The sequence below is a fragment of the Bactrocera oleae genome, chromosome X, assembly GCF_042242935.1.
Source record: "Bactrocera oleae isolate idBacOlea1 chromosome X, idBacOlea1, whole genome shotgun sequence".
Classification (NCBI taxonomy): Eukaryota; Metazoa; Arthropoda; class Insecta; order Diptera; family Tephritidae; genus Bactrocera; species Bactrocera oleae.
Genome location: NC_091541.1, coordinates 33,119,623 through 33,134,109, shown reverse-complemented (window position 1 = coordinate 33,134,109; position 14,487 = coordinate 33,119,623). Strand labels below are relative to the sequence as shown.

At 35.6% G+C, this 14,487-nt stretch overlaps 1 pseudogene; it reads left to right on the top strand.

Annotated features, from left to right (window-relative positions):
• Positions 1-7,820: 7,820 nt before the first annotated feature.
• Positions 7,821-13,371, top strand: LOC138857990 (uncharacterized; annotated as a pseudogene).
• Positions 13,372-14,487: the final 1,116 nt, after the last annotated feature.

Sequence of the window (14,487 nt, the reverse complement as noted above, 5' to 3'; positions counted from 1 at the left end):
TATTCCTTTTTTCATTTTTGAGATAACGGGATTTTAGTGTAATAACAAGTAAATATAAGCACCAGAAAGTCTGCGTTCAGTTAGCTTGAATTGGAAATACCGTTACTTCTCATGAATTTGTTCCTTCATTTTGCGTAGATTCTATTGTGTTTTGTGGCTTTTGCCACAAATTCAAAGTCAAGAGGCAAGTTCAGGCATCCATCTCGAGGTGCCCGCATGTGACACAGAAATATTTTATGGAGGTTATGAAGAATGGCCGTCCTTCCGGGACATGTTCACTGCCGTATATATCAACCATCCAAAATTATCAAAAGCACAAAAATTGTATCACCTCCGATACAAAACAAAAGGTCAAGCAGGCGTCATAGTTAAACAGTTCGCACTAAATGACGACAATTTCAATTTGGCTTGGGAAGCTCTAAAAGCAAGATATGAAAATGAAAGAATATTGGTCGATAAACAAGTAACGACACTTATAAACTTGCCTAAAATTCAAAAAGAAACAAGTGAAGAATTTATTAGACTACAATCCACTGTTTCTAATTGTTTGTCGGTTTTATCGACACAAAATATTCCCACAAACAGCTGGGACCCTATACTGGTAAACATATGCACCGTCGCATTACCAGAAAAATCGTTACTTTTGTGGGAGCAATCGCTATCATCTCGAAAAAAATGCCCAACGTGGCAACAGATGAAAGACTTTTTAATAACCCAATACGAAATCGCAAAAAGGGTAGATAAAAAAATGGTCAGAACGAAAACCGTTTAACACGACCCAAATAGAAGCTTCCACAGTCCCCAAGCCAGTAGCAACAACAATTTAAATAAAAGCTTCTTCAGAAATCAAACGTTCACATCTGAACAGTACAAACAAACGTCATGCGAACTATGTACAAGGGGGCATAAGCTCAAATCTTGCGAGAGATTCAAAAAATTGACTATTATCGACAGAAACAATTTTATAAAAACAAAAAGACTTTGTACAAATGGCCTATCACATGCGCATACACTTAAAGAGTGCGAAAGCAAATTTAATTGCGTTTATTGTCATAAACGACATCATTCTATGCTTCATTATAACAATTTTTCCAGATCACCCCCAAACAGCGCAAATATGAAAAGAGCGACGGGTTTAGTTGCAACAGCGAATCCCGAAGTGCGAAATCCCGAAAATTGCCAAGAAGCACCATGCTGCTCAAAGGCAATAAAAACCTAAACGCTACACAGCGAAAATCAAAGTAGAGTATACCATCAAAACAATCCAATTTTAAAATTACGGGAATGGGCGGAAGAGTAGTCCAAAACTCAAATAACATCTGCCCCATTACCCTAATTTCCCCCCAAGCGGATAAGCGAATTGTAGCAGAAGCTATTATCCTTCCGCAACTTACTAACATGCTTCCAAGCTATCACATAAATAGCAAGCATTGGCAAAAGGTTTCACACCTAAAGCTAGCAGATCCCGACTGCAACGCCCCCGCTCAAATAGATATTCTAATAGGCAGCGATCTCATAGCACAGATAATACTCGAAGGTATTGAGAAAATTTCAAATACACTATTGGCACAAAACACTATATTTGGTTGGATTCTAAGTGGACTAGTTCCTGAACCAGTTTCCACATCAAGAACTCAAGTTGACGAAAATTCAAAAAATACCTTAATTCACAATCAAGGAAATTTCGGGGGTTAGAAAAATGCCACCTCATATCAATTACAACCCCAGAAGATCAGTATTGTGAAGACTTCTACAAAGCCACAACTACTCGATCAAATAATGGCCGGTACGTCATACGACTACCACTAAATTCACAATGTTCCACACTGCACGAATTGGCAGAAAAAACAAAGCCAGAGTCCCTTCTGACAAATTCAGTTTTAAAAACACAAATATGTGACTTTTCGACCCCGCAGGATGGCTCTTGCCAATAATGATACAAAAATCCTACTTGCCAAATTAATGCATACGCACTTAAATATATATCAAAATTGTCCCAAAAAAGTCGAAAAATTGACACATAACAAATTGTCCTCTAGTAGCTTACTTTTTCATAATATAATCATATAAAACAATTTAAAAATAAAGTTAAGCGATCCCCATACTCCCAATGCGATACAATAACGCACCAAGCCTTACAACAAGCAAAGGTCGCTCTAATCGCATATATCTAAGCCCTCCTCGTATTGGTGGTTTATGGGAAATACTTGTAATACTTTAATACAAATCCAGTTAAAAAGTAGCCATAAATCACAAATCTTACGCTCGCAATATCCCTCTTCAAAGGTTTCAATGGAGCACCCATTCTGGCCATATCTGAGCTAGGCGTGGAGTCGCCATCCTATAAGCCGATAATAAAGTAATAGTAGATAACCGGCAATAAAATGAATAAACAAAATTATACCATCTAATAATACGTCGTCACAGCCACCAATCTAATAAATGCCAAACAACGTTGCTTGCTTAACGCACTAACTTCCAAAGCGAAACACATAATATCCATTTCAAAATCAAAATTCCATCCTACACGTACAGGTAAATATGGATCTACCACTACTGCATTATCATGCATACCGCGCGCTCTGCTACTCCAACAGTACGCCGAGATACCTGGAACGTTTACTGCAAATATGTGCAACACTAGGCAAAATATTCGCTTAGGGGGCCCAGGATGTTTAAATGAGCTAAGCCTCAGTAAATAACCACACCACTCTACTCGGAAAAACTGGCGCACCCTAATAATGCCCACCACGTTCTCACCAATACACCACACCAGATGACACCACATAGGACAGTGTACAACACACCAGAACACCGCGCGTGTACATCACCAGCTAACAAAAGCAATGATCAGCGCAGCTTTTCCACCTCATTCGAAGTAATAGCGATCCTGCGCGCAACTCAATTTTTCAAGTCTACACTGCGCCGCGTCAACACCTAAAATTCGATACGACAGCTCCTGCGCGTAACATTTCAATACGTTACCGATCCTATATTATAAATTGTTCAATATATAAATATGTATATTAAGGAATTTTATTGTGTACAACGTCATAATAAAATTCGAATAATAAACTAAATTGTTCAACTAAATACAAATAATATTTTAATTCTTTAATTGTTTGGTTGCTGTTAACGTAGGATGTGCTTTTTAATATATCGGGTGCAAGTTTTCATTCACTAGTCATATCATCTAAAGCTACACTGTTGCACGGGGTTTTTCCTGTTAACTTAGAGCAATCAAGTTCTTCAATCCGAATACCGTCTAAAGATCTCACACGACTAAGTGCTACATTAGCTTGTCCAGCAGCAACCAGTCGCGAGTCTAGATAAACAATTGCATGATCAACTGTACAACCTTGCATCTTGTGGACGGTTGAAGTCCAATTCAGGATTACTGGTAACATTCGTCTCTCGGCAGTTCCATAGCTATATTTTGCTGGAAATTGTATCGATACCGGTTTAATCGTGTGCACACCATCTGAACCGAATCGCACACCATCGGTCAATATTTCTGTCAGTTTATATAAGGAATTTTTTTTTTCGCTTTTTAGTTTGAAGTGGTTTAAAAGCGTGTTTTTTAATTTTTTAAACCTATATTATTTTTCTCCTTTTAGCTTAATGTTCTTTAAGTTCATATTTTTTAGTATTTTAAACCATACTTACTATTAATCACACGTAGTTTTTTCACTTTCTTTAAGGATGCGTTTGAGTAAATTTTTTATTCAAATGACAGCATGGATCGTTGATGCTTTAAGCTGCATAGCTTTAGGGGCATTTTTGGATAGTACCTGCTTTTAGCTGCATAGTTTTATAGTCGATGTACGATTTCGTCCATTTTCAAAGTGTGTTATAGGAATGGCTGGGTAACCTCACATAACCAAATTTGGTTGACATTAGTTCGATAGTTTCTAAGATATAGGATTTCACCTAAGGGTTGGCGGTGCCACGCCCATTTTAAAATTTTTTGCGTCGTATTAAACCAGCAGAAACACCGTGATAATACATTGTCCAAATGCAATATATTGCTAGCCGAGTTAAAGAACTTGTAGCTGATTTGGATGATATAATCATTGATTGTTTGAATGACAAATCTACTTATGTACCGAGCGGAAAACTTTCACAGTCCAAGCGACCATCCAGACAAAGGCCAAACCAGCTTTAAGTGGACAAGTGGATATAAGCAGCGTACGTTATTTTAGTTGCTTTCAACATGGCATCAGAATGCTTGTACGGCTCCCAGACGTCCACCGAATTCATGCTTCATGTGCTCCGAAATCGGCCACACACGCCAAAACTGTCCTCGTTTCGCTACACCAGGAAACAACCGAATATTGCAGCCGCTGTAGGAGATGATGCAAATCCTGAAGTCCGTCAACAGGCAGAACGATTTTCTTCAAATAATTTGGTGAGTGTTGCCTTCCTCAATAAAAAAAGTGCACTTATATTGTATAATTCCTCTTTTTGCTTTATTTGATACTGGCGGTCCCATTAGTTTCATAAAACGGTCTTACGTGTCATAATCAGTAAAACTCAGCAGTAAACAAAAGTTGACACAATATCGTGGAATCGGTAATAAACAATTAAAAATTTATGGTATTTTCACATGTAAATTTATATTTTGTCAGCACAAATTGCTCCACAATTTTTCTATTTTGCCAGACTCAGATGCGGTTGTACCAGTGCTGGTTGGGCGTGACCTTTTAAACAAAATGCAAATAGCATTGGGCCAAACAAAGACAATTAGTTTTAACCCAAATGAGTTATTTAACATAAGAGCTCAAAATAAGTTTTGTTCGTGCACTTCGCTTTCTTGATTTATATAGAAGCCCACTAGCTAGTTGCCAGTCTGCTACCACTGTACAATATATATGCACAATTAAACGAGAAGGGCCGAAAGTTAATGTTTACTCAATGAAAATTAAATCCCGTGTACACTAGTTCGAGAAGACTCTCGTTTTTGGCGAAGTTGGAAATTCAAAGAACAATCGATGAGCTATTGGCTCAGGGAACCCTAACACACAGGAACACAGGTTGAGATCCAACTTTACAACGCTCTAGCTTGTCTCCTCGACGATAAACACACCAACACTTTACATTCGCAGTCGAATTGAATGCACCCAACACATCGTCCGAATGGTCAGAGGAAAACTTTAACTTTTAAAGAGCTTCAGCGGAGTCATCTGAACAGAGAATCTGATTTCATCTCATCTACACCATGACTCAAGAAACGCGTTAGATTTGAACTTTTAATTCCCTTTTCAAATTATCAATAATTTTGATAACGTTCTTCGAGAAAGAAGTACGTGTGGGCCTCAGCAAGTCAGCTTCTCCTAGCCTACAAGGAATGCTGAAAGGAATCAAGATTGATAAATACAAGATTTCCCCGTTACTTTTTTCGGGGAAATTTTTTAAGTGAAATTAAGTGAATGGTTAAAAGGGATTCTGAATGCGAAAGTTGTATTTGTTTGAATTTATAAGTACAAAATATATTGATTTTGAAAAATGAAGTGTATACAAAAACGAGTTGTGTTAGTTAGACTATTAATAACACTAGAACGGTTTAACCGATTTGGCTGAGGAGATAGCTTAGAACTTAAAAAAAAATAATAATAATAATTGCAACTGCAAGAGTACAGTAATTTTTGTATATATACATAAATATAGGGGTTATAGTGGATGTTGCTACTGAAAAAGGCTGTTTTTTTTTAGGACGCGCCATGTGGGACCGATAAGAAATGGCATGGATCGACAAGGCGTTGCGGCTACTTTGCTAAATTATCGACGAATGACGCAGAGGCACTCAAAAATAACCAAACGCAACTTCTAATATAAAAAATAGCGGAATAGAGCAGTGTTGATAAAAAGTTCAATTATAATTTAAGATGAGAGCATAATAGCCCACAAATATTCTCTAAGCATTGCACAGAACAATGCACGATTTAAACGGCAACGATGAAGTTTTCAGTGGTGCTGTCTTAGCATGGATGGTGAAACACTTCAATGGACCATAAATGTGTGCAAGCAATTACAAACTGATCCACCCTAAGAAACAATACAATTTAACAAGTACGCAGTGTATAACGAAAAAAAAGCTTAATTAATTGAGAGTACGTTCCGAAAAATAAAAATTTATTATTTTGGATCAACTAACTACACTAGCGGCCAAAAATGTAGAAGTTGATTAAAATAGTTTCCAGTTGCAATAGTTGTTGCAAGTTACCAGATGCATTTTAAATAACTACTGTTGATGATGAAATTGGAACAATATATTATCTAGAATCTCGGAATTTCATCACATAATCTTAGGTTAAAAATTGGTTCACCTATTATTATTCAGCGTAATTTGAATCCATCTTAATTATGTAACGGTACACGTTTGGTAATCAAAAATATTACTGTAGCAACCATTTTGACTTGAAAATTTAATGGAGAAATGGTCTTCTTGCCACGTTTTCCAATGATACTGCCAGATGTACAATGCAATACAAAAGAGCTAAATCAATTTGAATTTGAAAATGTTTATAAAGAAAAACTATGAATATTATTGTTAAAAATTAAGAATGATCTACCTTCTTCCATTACTCAAATCTTATCAACTAACAACTTTGAAAATTACTCATTAGTTACCAACTTGAATATAAAGTTTGTAAAAAAAAATCAACATAATATATTTAATATTTCTTTGAGCTTAATAACAAATCGATGAAAAGTAGTATCAATAATTTTCTAATTTGGAAGTAATCCGCGGGGTTATTCTGACACCGGCAATAACGTTTTCGTTTTTATTCATAAATACAATTTTATTGTATTGAATAGTTTATAAATAATGTACGAGATCCTCTAGTAACCCATTAAAAATGAGTTTTTTAAATGTTCCTTCGGATATAAAAGGTGTCAAAAAATTTTTGTGGGAGAAGTGAATTCGATAACCATAATAATTGTCAATAGATGAATGCGTTTAGTTGAATATAATCCAAATTTTTTTACGCAACATTATTCTATTCATTTCACTTAAACTTTTTCATTATAAACTAATAAAATAAGGCCCACTTTCTCAATACACCAGCTTTGACTGACAGAACCGTTTTCGCCAAGTTGTGGTTAGCTTACCTACAAATAGTTTGATTATTGTGAACAAACTTGCATTGTGAACACGCATAACTGTATATCTACATGTTTAGAAGAGGACTCTTTTTGCTGTCAAAACCGGTTTTCGTAAGCGAGGGGACGAGGAGGAGAAACGCTATGTGATCTATTTCGTAACAGCTCGTTGCTATGCAATTCGTCGTATTCTTTTCATTTTAAAATGCTTTGCATGGTTGCAACAGAGCTCGGTTTCAAAGGAATATTTACATAATTTTCGGAAATATTAAGGTTATTACCTCTTTTTTGTATGAAATATGCATATATGAATGCAAATATGCATATAGGCATTTCACAAGCTTTGTCTTATGTTTTATGTCGTATTTCAAGAATCTTAAAAAATACGACACATGTGAGCACCCCTTAATTGTTGTATGTCATATTGTGTAATATTAATACACTTCACCAGCTAGTAGTAAAAAATTAAGAATACAAAAATGCACCGAGAAAGTGACAAAAATAAAATTTCTTTATGTTGAAATGGCGGCGTTTTGGTTTTTACTTTTCTTTAACTTAATTTACTGGAATATCATGGTTTCCTTCCATATTATTAAAGAAATTTATGAAATTTAATTAATTTATTAATTTTAGGCACTTAAACGTCAACAATAAAAACGTAAACATATACAGCTGAAGAAATAGTACACTCAAAAAACATACCTCGTCATGTTGTATTTGTCGTATTTCAATTTTGCATGGGAAACAACAACAGTGTTGATATGACAGTCATAAAAAAATAAAACAATATGGCGATATGACACAATATGACACCTTGTGAATACTCAAATAACATATAATGAGAATGAACGACAAAAAAGTCCGCGTCCGAAAGCCATTTATGCTGCTGATTTTTACTTGAGATTTTACAGCGAACAGGTGTCATTTAATTTTCTGGTTAGAAACTAACCAAGGCTCCTTTATTCGGAACAGTTTACCAGAACTTAACTGACAGAATGTTGCTAACCAGATATTGAGAAACCATTTTTCAACATGTTGCCGATAAAGTTTTGGTTAGGTCCCTAACGACCCTTAAATGCCAAATGAGCTGTTCTACCTCCATTTAATAAAGCTGCTGCGATGCCAGATGATGCAACGGCCATTGGGATGCCAATTCTTGATGGTACCTCAGCAAGGATTATCGAAATAAGGAATGCTTTGCTAGTTCCAACTACCAGAAATATGCGGTCGAAATTTGTTTTTGGTTTGATTGCTAAATTCTTGCTTATAGCTTAGTTGCTCTTTACACGGCAACACTATAATTAGAACTGTGTATGCTGCACAATCCAGCATCCCTTATATAGTAAATCTTTAACTACGAATTCGCTAACTAGTTGCTTCTGACAATTTATCGTCGATTCGATTTTGTTCTATCATCCGTGGTCGTCACACTGCCCTCCACCTATTAGAAATAACTTCTTCAGCCGTCCTTCTCTTCTTGGAGTTAATTCTATCTGTTTTCCGGAGACCTAGTTTCTGATACATTTCTTAACTTAAAGCTGACTCGAGATTTCATTCTTGATCAGAATTTAACTCCATTGGAACACCGAATCTCGTAACCCACTTGCCATGTAATCAAAGCTGTTTACTGATGGTAGTAACACAATTTTCTATTATTTAGAATGGAATTATCAGGAAAGTCGTGAAAACTCCCGTTTGTATGAGCTACATAAAAATGAGTGTTATAAAAATGGCCGCTTTCCAGTTTACCTCGTTAAATCTGCAAATGGCACAAGATTATTTTTATAATTTAAATCCATTAGCTCAGCGTATTGCATCTGATATAACCACTACAAAATCATCATATGGCACGCTTTGGTATACTTTGAAAGCAACTCAACAAAATGAGATCATTAACGAAACTCTAATAACACCTGAAATTTCTTTGAAGTACTTGGAAAATATGTCTCTGTCTGCTTCATCGTTATCATCAAATTTATCTTCGTCTATCTCATCTTGTGCTAGTTTAAGTACAACAAGTGTCAAACATATTTTGCCGTCGTCTTCAAAGAGCAGAGGACAAAATTATTCGCCCAATGTCAATAATAGTAAAACATCGAATTCATTAAATGATAATATTAATTTGCAGACTCAAAATTTATTGTCCAACACTTTGGTTGCACGCGCTAAACACACAATACAATCACATCAACTTGGAAAATTAAAACCTCCATCGTCTCCACCGCCACTTCCTCCAACTACAACCAAAAAATTGACTAAAACCGAAAATGCTGAAAAACAAAAAAACTAATTGAAAACAAATCAAGTAAAGGCTACCAATGAGAAAACGAATTATATTTATGATGGAATCAACCTCCATACATATACCGCTCAGAAAGTGGCTCTAAAAATTATTTATGATGATGTATTAGGGGCATACCGCGATGAACATTCGCAACCTTTCAGTTATCGCACAAAATCACAGATTGATCTACAGAAGCAGTATTATGAAGCTAATTTGAATGACATAAATCTGAACACTAATTTTGATTATAAATGCCCTACTTCAAACGAGCCGAGAAATGGAAATTTGGCTGAAAATGTAGCTCTAACTAAAAACTCTGAACGCTTACAAAAGGAGTAAAAGAGCACCTTTAATAATCATTTGAAAATTTCTAGAAAAAATAAACGACTAATACCTATATCGCCAGAAGTATTCAAGATTCCACCTGCTAAGGCAACTCAAGCGCTTTCTTCACGAAATTTTAATAAGTGTAAAAATAAATCGAGCAAATATTTGTTGAAAGAAAATGTTGAAAAGCATACATCCGAAGACTCATTTTTACTCGACTTCAAACCCAAACAATCAAATTTGAATTATGCCGTATATACAGATGTCTACTTTGAACAATATGGTCGCCTGGATGCAGTGGCACGCAGAAGAAGAAGCTTCAGACCTGTCAGTACGCTGCACTCCGGACTATCACGGGATGCCTCTTGATGTCTCCAATCGAACACCTACATAGTGAGGCCCGTATGCTTCCGGTTAAGGAACACAACGAACTCCTCTCCAAACAGTTTCTGCTAGGGTGCTTTCGTAGAAACCACCCCTGTAGTCGCCTGCTTGTAGCGGAGCCGCCTCCTAGGAACATCAAGAGGTCTTTCCTTGATTACGTCGACGACATCAGACAGTACGCCGACCGGACTTCGGACGCTATGAACTTCAGACAGGCACTGACCACATTCACAGTGGAGCCGTTAACACCTTCATCGAGTCCCTCTCAGTGAATGGCGTACTATGAGTCAAACCACCAACCACCTATAGCAGACGTAGAGCTCGAGTTGCCTCACGAAACCAGAGTGACCCTCGCGCAACTTCATTCTGGATACTGTAGCAGGTTAAACTCCTACTTATCCAGAATAGACCCCGACATACCAAACACATGTCCTGCACGCAATGGTTCTCCGCATGACACTAACCACCTCTTTGCATGCCCAACAAACCCCACTCATCTAACACCCTTCTCCCTATGGTCCGACCTCGTCGAAACAGCTCGTTTCCTGGGCCTCCCGTTAGATGACCTCGACGACAACGAATCTGGAATTAATCACCCAAACGGGGACCGTTACAACAATAACAACATATGTCAGTACTGTTAATTTACATTTGAATTTTTACATTCAGAACTATCCACTGATTGGAGAAAGACGTAAGCAGAGCTATTGAGAGGAGGGGATGAGATCAGATGACCGTCACTTTTCTTGTAGGGTACATAACAAATGTAAACAAATAGATGTGTGAACTGTCAATGAAAACTCATCGAAAACACACATTGTCGGTCAGAACGACTTTGGTTCCACAATCCACAAATTGTGTTTTCAAGAGGATTTCAATTCGGTGCGAACATAGTATTAGGACTGGTTACATGTAAATTTATACAATGGTCGATTTTGCTGGCTCTAATGTTAATCGATACTTATCGAAAAATGCAATCTCAAAAAGCCGGCAAGCATTTAAATAAAGGAAAGGTTACGGCTAAATTAGATTATTCGATACACAACTATAGAACAGTAAAAGCAATATACAAAAAAACCTTTCATATAGAAAGAAGTAACGTTTTCATTAAAATTTTATTTAGATGTTTTTATTGTGGATGTTCTAACACATTAATTTCAAATCTAAATAAGAAGTAAATAATGGTAGGCCGTAAGATTTCTGACTATAAACCAAAAAGTCTACACAGCATATTGGCTGGGATTTAGAGTAGCAACCCCCGAATGAGTTTAAGCTTGCTAAGTTAATAGGTAAAGATAGAGGAGGTTCTCCAACTTAGGGATATTTATACACATAGTTGTCGGTGACTTATGGTTTGTGAATCATTTGTATTTAAATTACCAATTTATAGTATGCAATTTTTCGATTTACGATGAATTTTACGCTTATGTTGTTTTATATTGTATATATCCACCAAACAAAAATGTGCGCGTGTGACAATTTTTGGGCTTCATACACAAATCTCTAAAAAAAAATCAGGGTGGGATATGTGTATATATTCTTGATCTTATTCGTCCATACCATCAGATCTTTGCTCCGGAGAAACCGAAATTTTGCCCTATATTCTCAATCTGGAAAACCTGTATCCGTAGGAAATAGGAGAGGTAAATTTTATTTATGCAATATTTAATATAAAATAAATGTGTAAAAACGATTTAGTGAAGTGTTAGTGGATTAAAAGTTAAAATTTAAGTAGGAAATCCAATATAAAACGAAGAAACGGGGTCTTTAAATTGTTGAATTTTTGACCTTTAAATGCAAATAGCTCAAAAACGTAAGTCAACGGCAACTATGTATTTATATATATTCTAAGTCTGGAGAACTTCTTCTGGGTCGGCTTTAGTTAAGCATCCCACGATTTCAGGGTTAAGAGGAGTATGGTTGGATAGAGGAGATTCTCCAGATCACGATTATATATAATTATAACCGCCAATCCAATACCATAATTTATCAATAGAAGGGATAGAACAAAATTATAGTTCATGTATTTGGGGTATAATCCTCTTTTATTGTTCATATTAATTCGTTTTCAAAATATAAATATATATATATAATAGATATGGCAACACTTGTTAGATGTCAACATGGAACCCATTTGTTATTGTTCATATAACGAAAATTGTGTAAAAATAAAATGCTAAAGCAAATATTTAAATATTTAATATAAAATAAATATGTAGAAACATTGTAGTGAAGTGTTAGTGTATAATAAGGGCATAAATTGTAAAATAAAATTTGTGAAATTTTCAACTTAAAATGCAAATATCTCGAAAACTAAAAGTTTTCGGCGGCCATTCCTCTATCCAACCATACCCCTATTGAACTTGAAATCGTGGGATGCTAAACTGAAGTTTTCCCCTTCTAACCGTACATACCCATTTTAACCCCGAATTCAGGGAATGTTTTCTAAATCCCAGCCAATAGGAGGACTCAAAATCTTTCTAACGCCGTATACCGTAACCGGATCCAACTTTTAAAACGCGAGATTCTCATTACAAAAGCCATCTATTGGAAAAATAATGGATTTCTGGTGAACTGACTATACAATTTGAAGAGTACGAAAATATGTCAAAAATATTTTCTATTTATGCATATGAACATATTCAAACATTTGATTCGCTCCTTTATGAAGCACTATTTTAAATATTACTTTGGTAAATTTATAGTTTAGGTCCCCCAACTAAAGAGGCCTCAAAACTGAAATTTTTTTAAATCGTCTTATTTAGACGCGAATATTACAAATCCGTGAGCGGGCAGTGAATTTTTTCAATAATTTTTTTTCAAAAAAAAAACAAACCAAAAAAAAGCTTTTTTTTAATACACATGCATTAAAAATAAAAAATTGTGATACATTAAAATTAATTATTTTATTTTTTCCGCTGCTGAAAGGAGTTTGGTGCAAAAGAGCTATAAACACCCCGGTGTTGGACCGACCAGGGTAATTTTTTCACAAGAAAATGTTTAACGCACTGAACTGGTAATTACAGCTAATTCATCTGAATTCTGAAGAACTTTTCCGCTACAACAAGAACAACAACTAAGTGACTTGAAAAATATGTGTAAAGTGCGTTAAATATATTTATAATAATACACATAGCCAATAAAGTCTGCGTTCACCCGACACTATTTTTTAAGTGAAGTAAAAACAATGTAAATAGATATTTCAGTTCAAATTTTGTACATGTATTTCTTCTTTATATTCTTAAGTTCAAAATGCAAAAACAAAAATTTTATATTCCTTTTTTCATTTTTGAGATAACGGGATTTTAGTGTAATAACAAGTAAATATAAGCACCAGAAAGTCTGCGTTCAGTTAGCTTGAATTGGAAATACCGTTACTTCTCATGAATTTGTTCCTTCATTTTGCGTAGATTCTATTGTGTTTTGTGGCTTTTGCCACAAATTCAAAGTCAAGAGGCAAGTTCAGGCATCCATCTCGAGGTGCCCGCATGTGACACAGAAATATTTTATGGAGGTTATGAAGAATGGCCGTCCTTCCGGGACATGTTCACTGCCGTATATATCAACCATCCAAAATTATCAAAAGCACAAAAATTGTATCACCTCCGATACAAAACAAAAGGTCAAGCAGGCGTCATAGTTAAACAGTTCGCACTAAATGACGACAATTTCAATTTGGCTTGGGAAGCTCTAAAAGCAAGATATGAAAATGAAAGAATATTGGTCGATAAACAAGTAACGACACTTATAAACTTGCCTAAAATTCAAAAAGAAACAAGTGAAGAATTTATTAGACTACAATCCACTGTTTCTAATTGTTTGTCGGTTTTATCGACACAAAATATTCCCACAAACAGCTGGGACCCTATACTGGTAAACATATGCACCGTCGCATTACCAGAAAAATCGTTACTTTTGTGGAAGCAATCGCTATCATCTCGAAAAAAATGCCCAACGTGGCAACAGATGAAAGACTTTTTAATAACCCAATACGAAATCGCAAAAAGGGTAGATAAAAAAATGGTCAGAACGAAAACCGTTTAACACGACCCAAATAGAAGCTTCCACAGTCCCCAAGCCAGTAGCAACAACAATTTAAATAAAAGCTTCTTCAGAAATCAAACGTTCACATCTGAACAGTACAAACAAACGTCATGCGAACTATGTACAAGGGGGCATAAGCTCAAATCTTGCGAGAGATTCAAAAAATTGACTATTATCGACAGAAACAATTTTATAAAAACAAAAAGACTTTGTACAAATGGCCTATCACATGCGCATACACTTAAAGAGTGCGAAAGCAAATTTAATTGCGTTTATTGTCATAAACGACATCATTCTATGCTTCATTATAACAATTTTTCCAGATCACCCCCAAACAGCGCAAA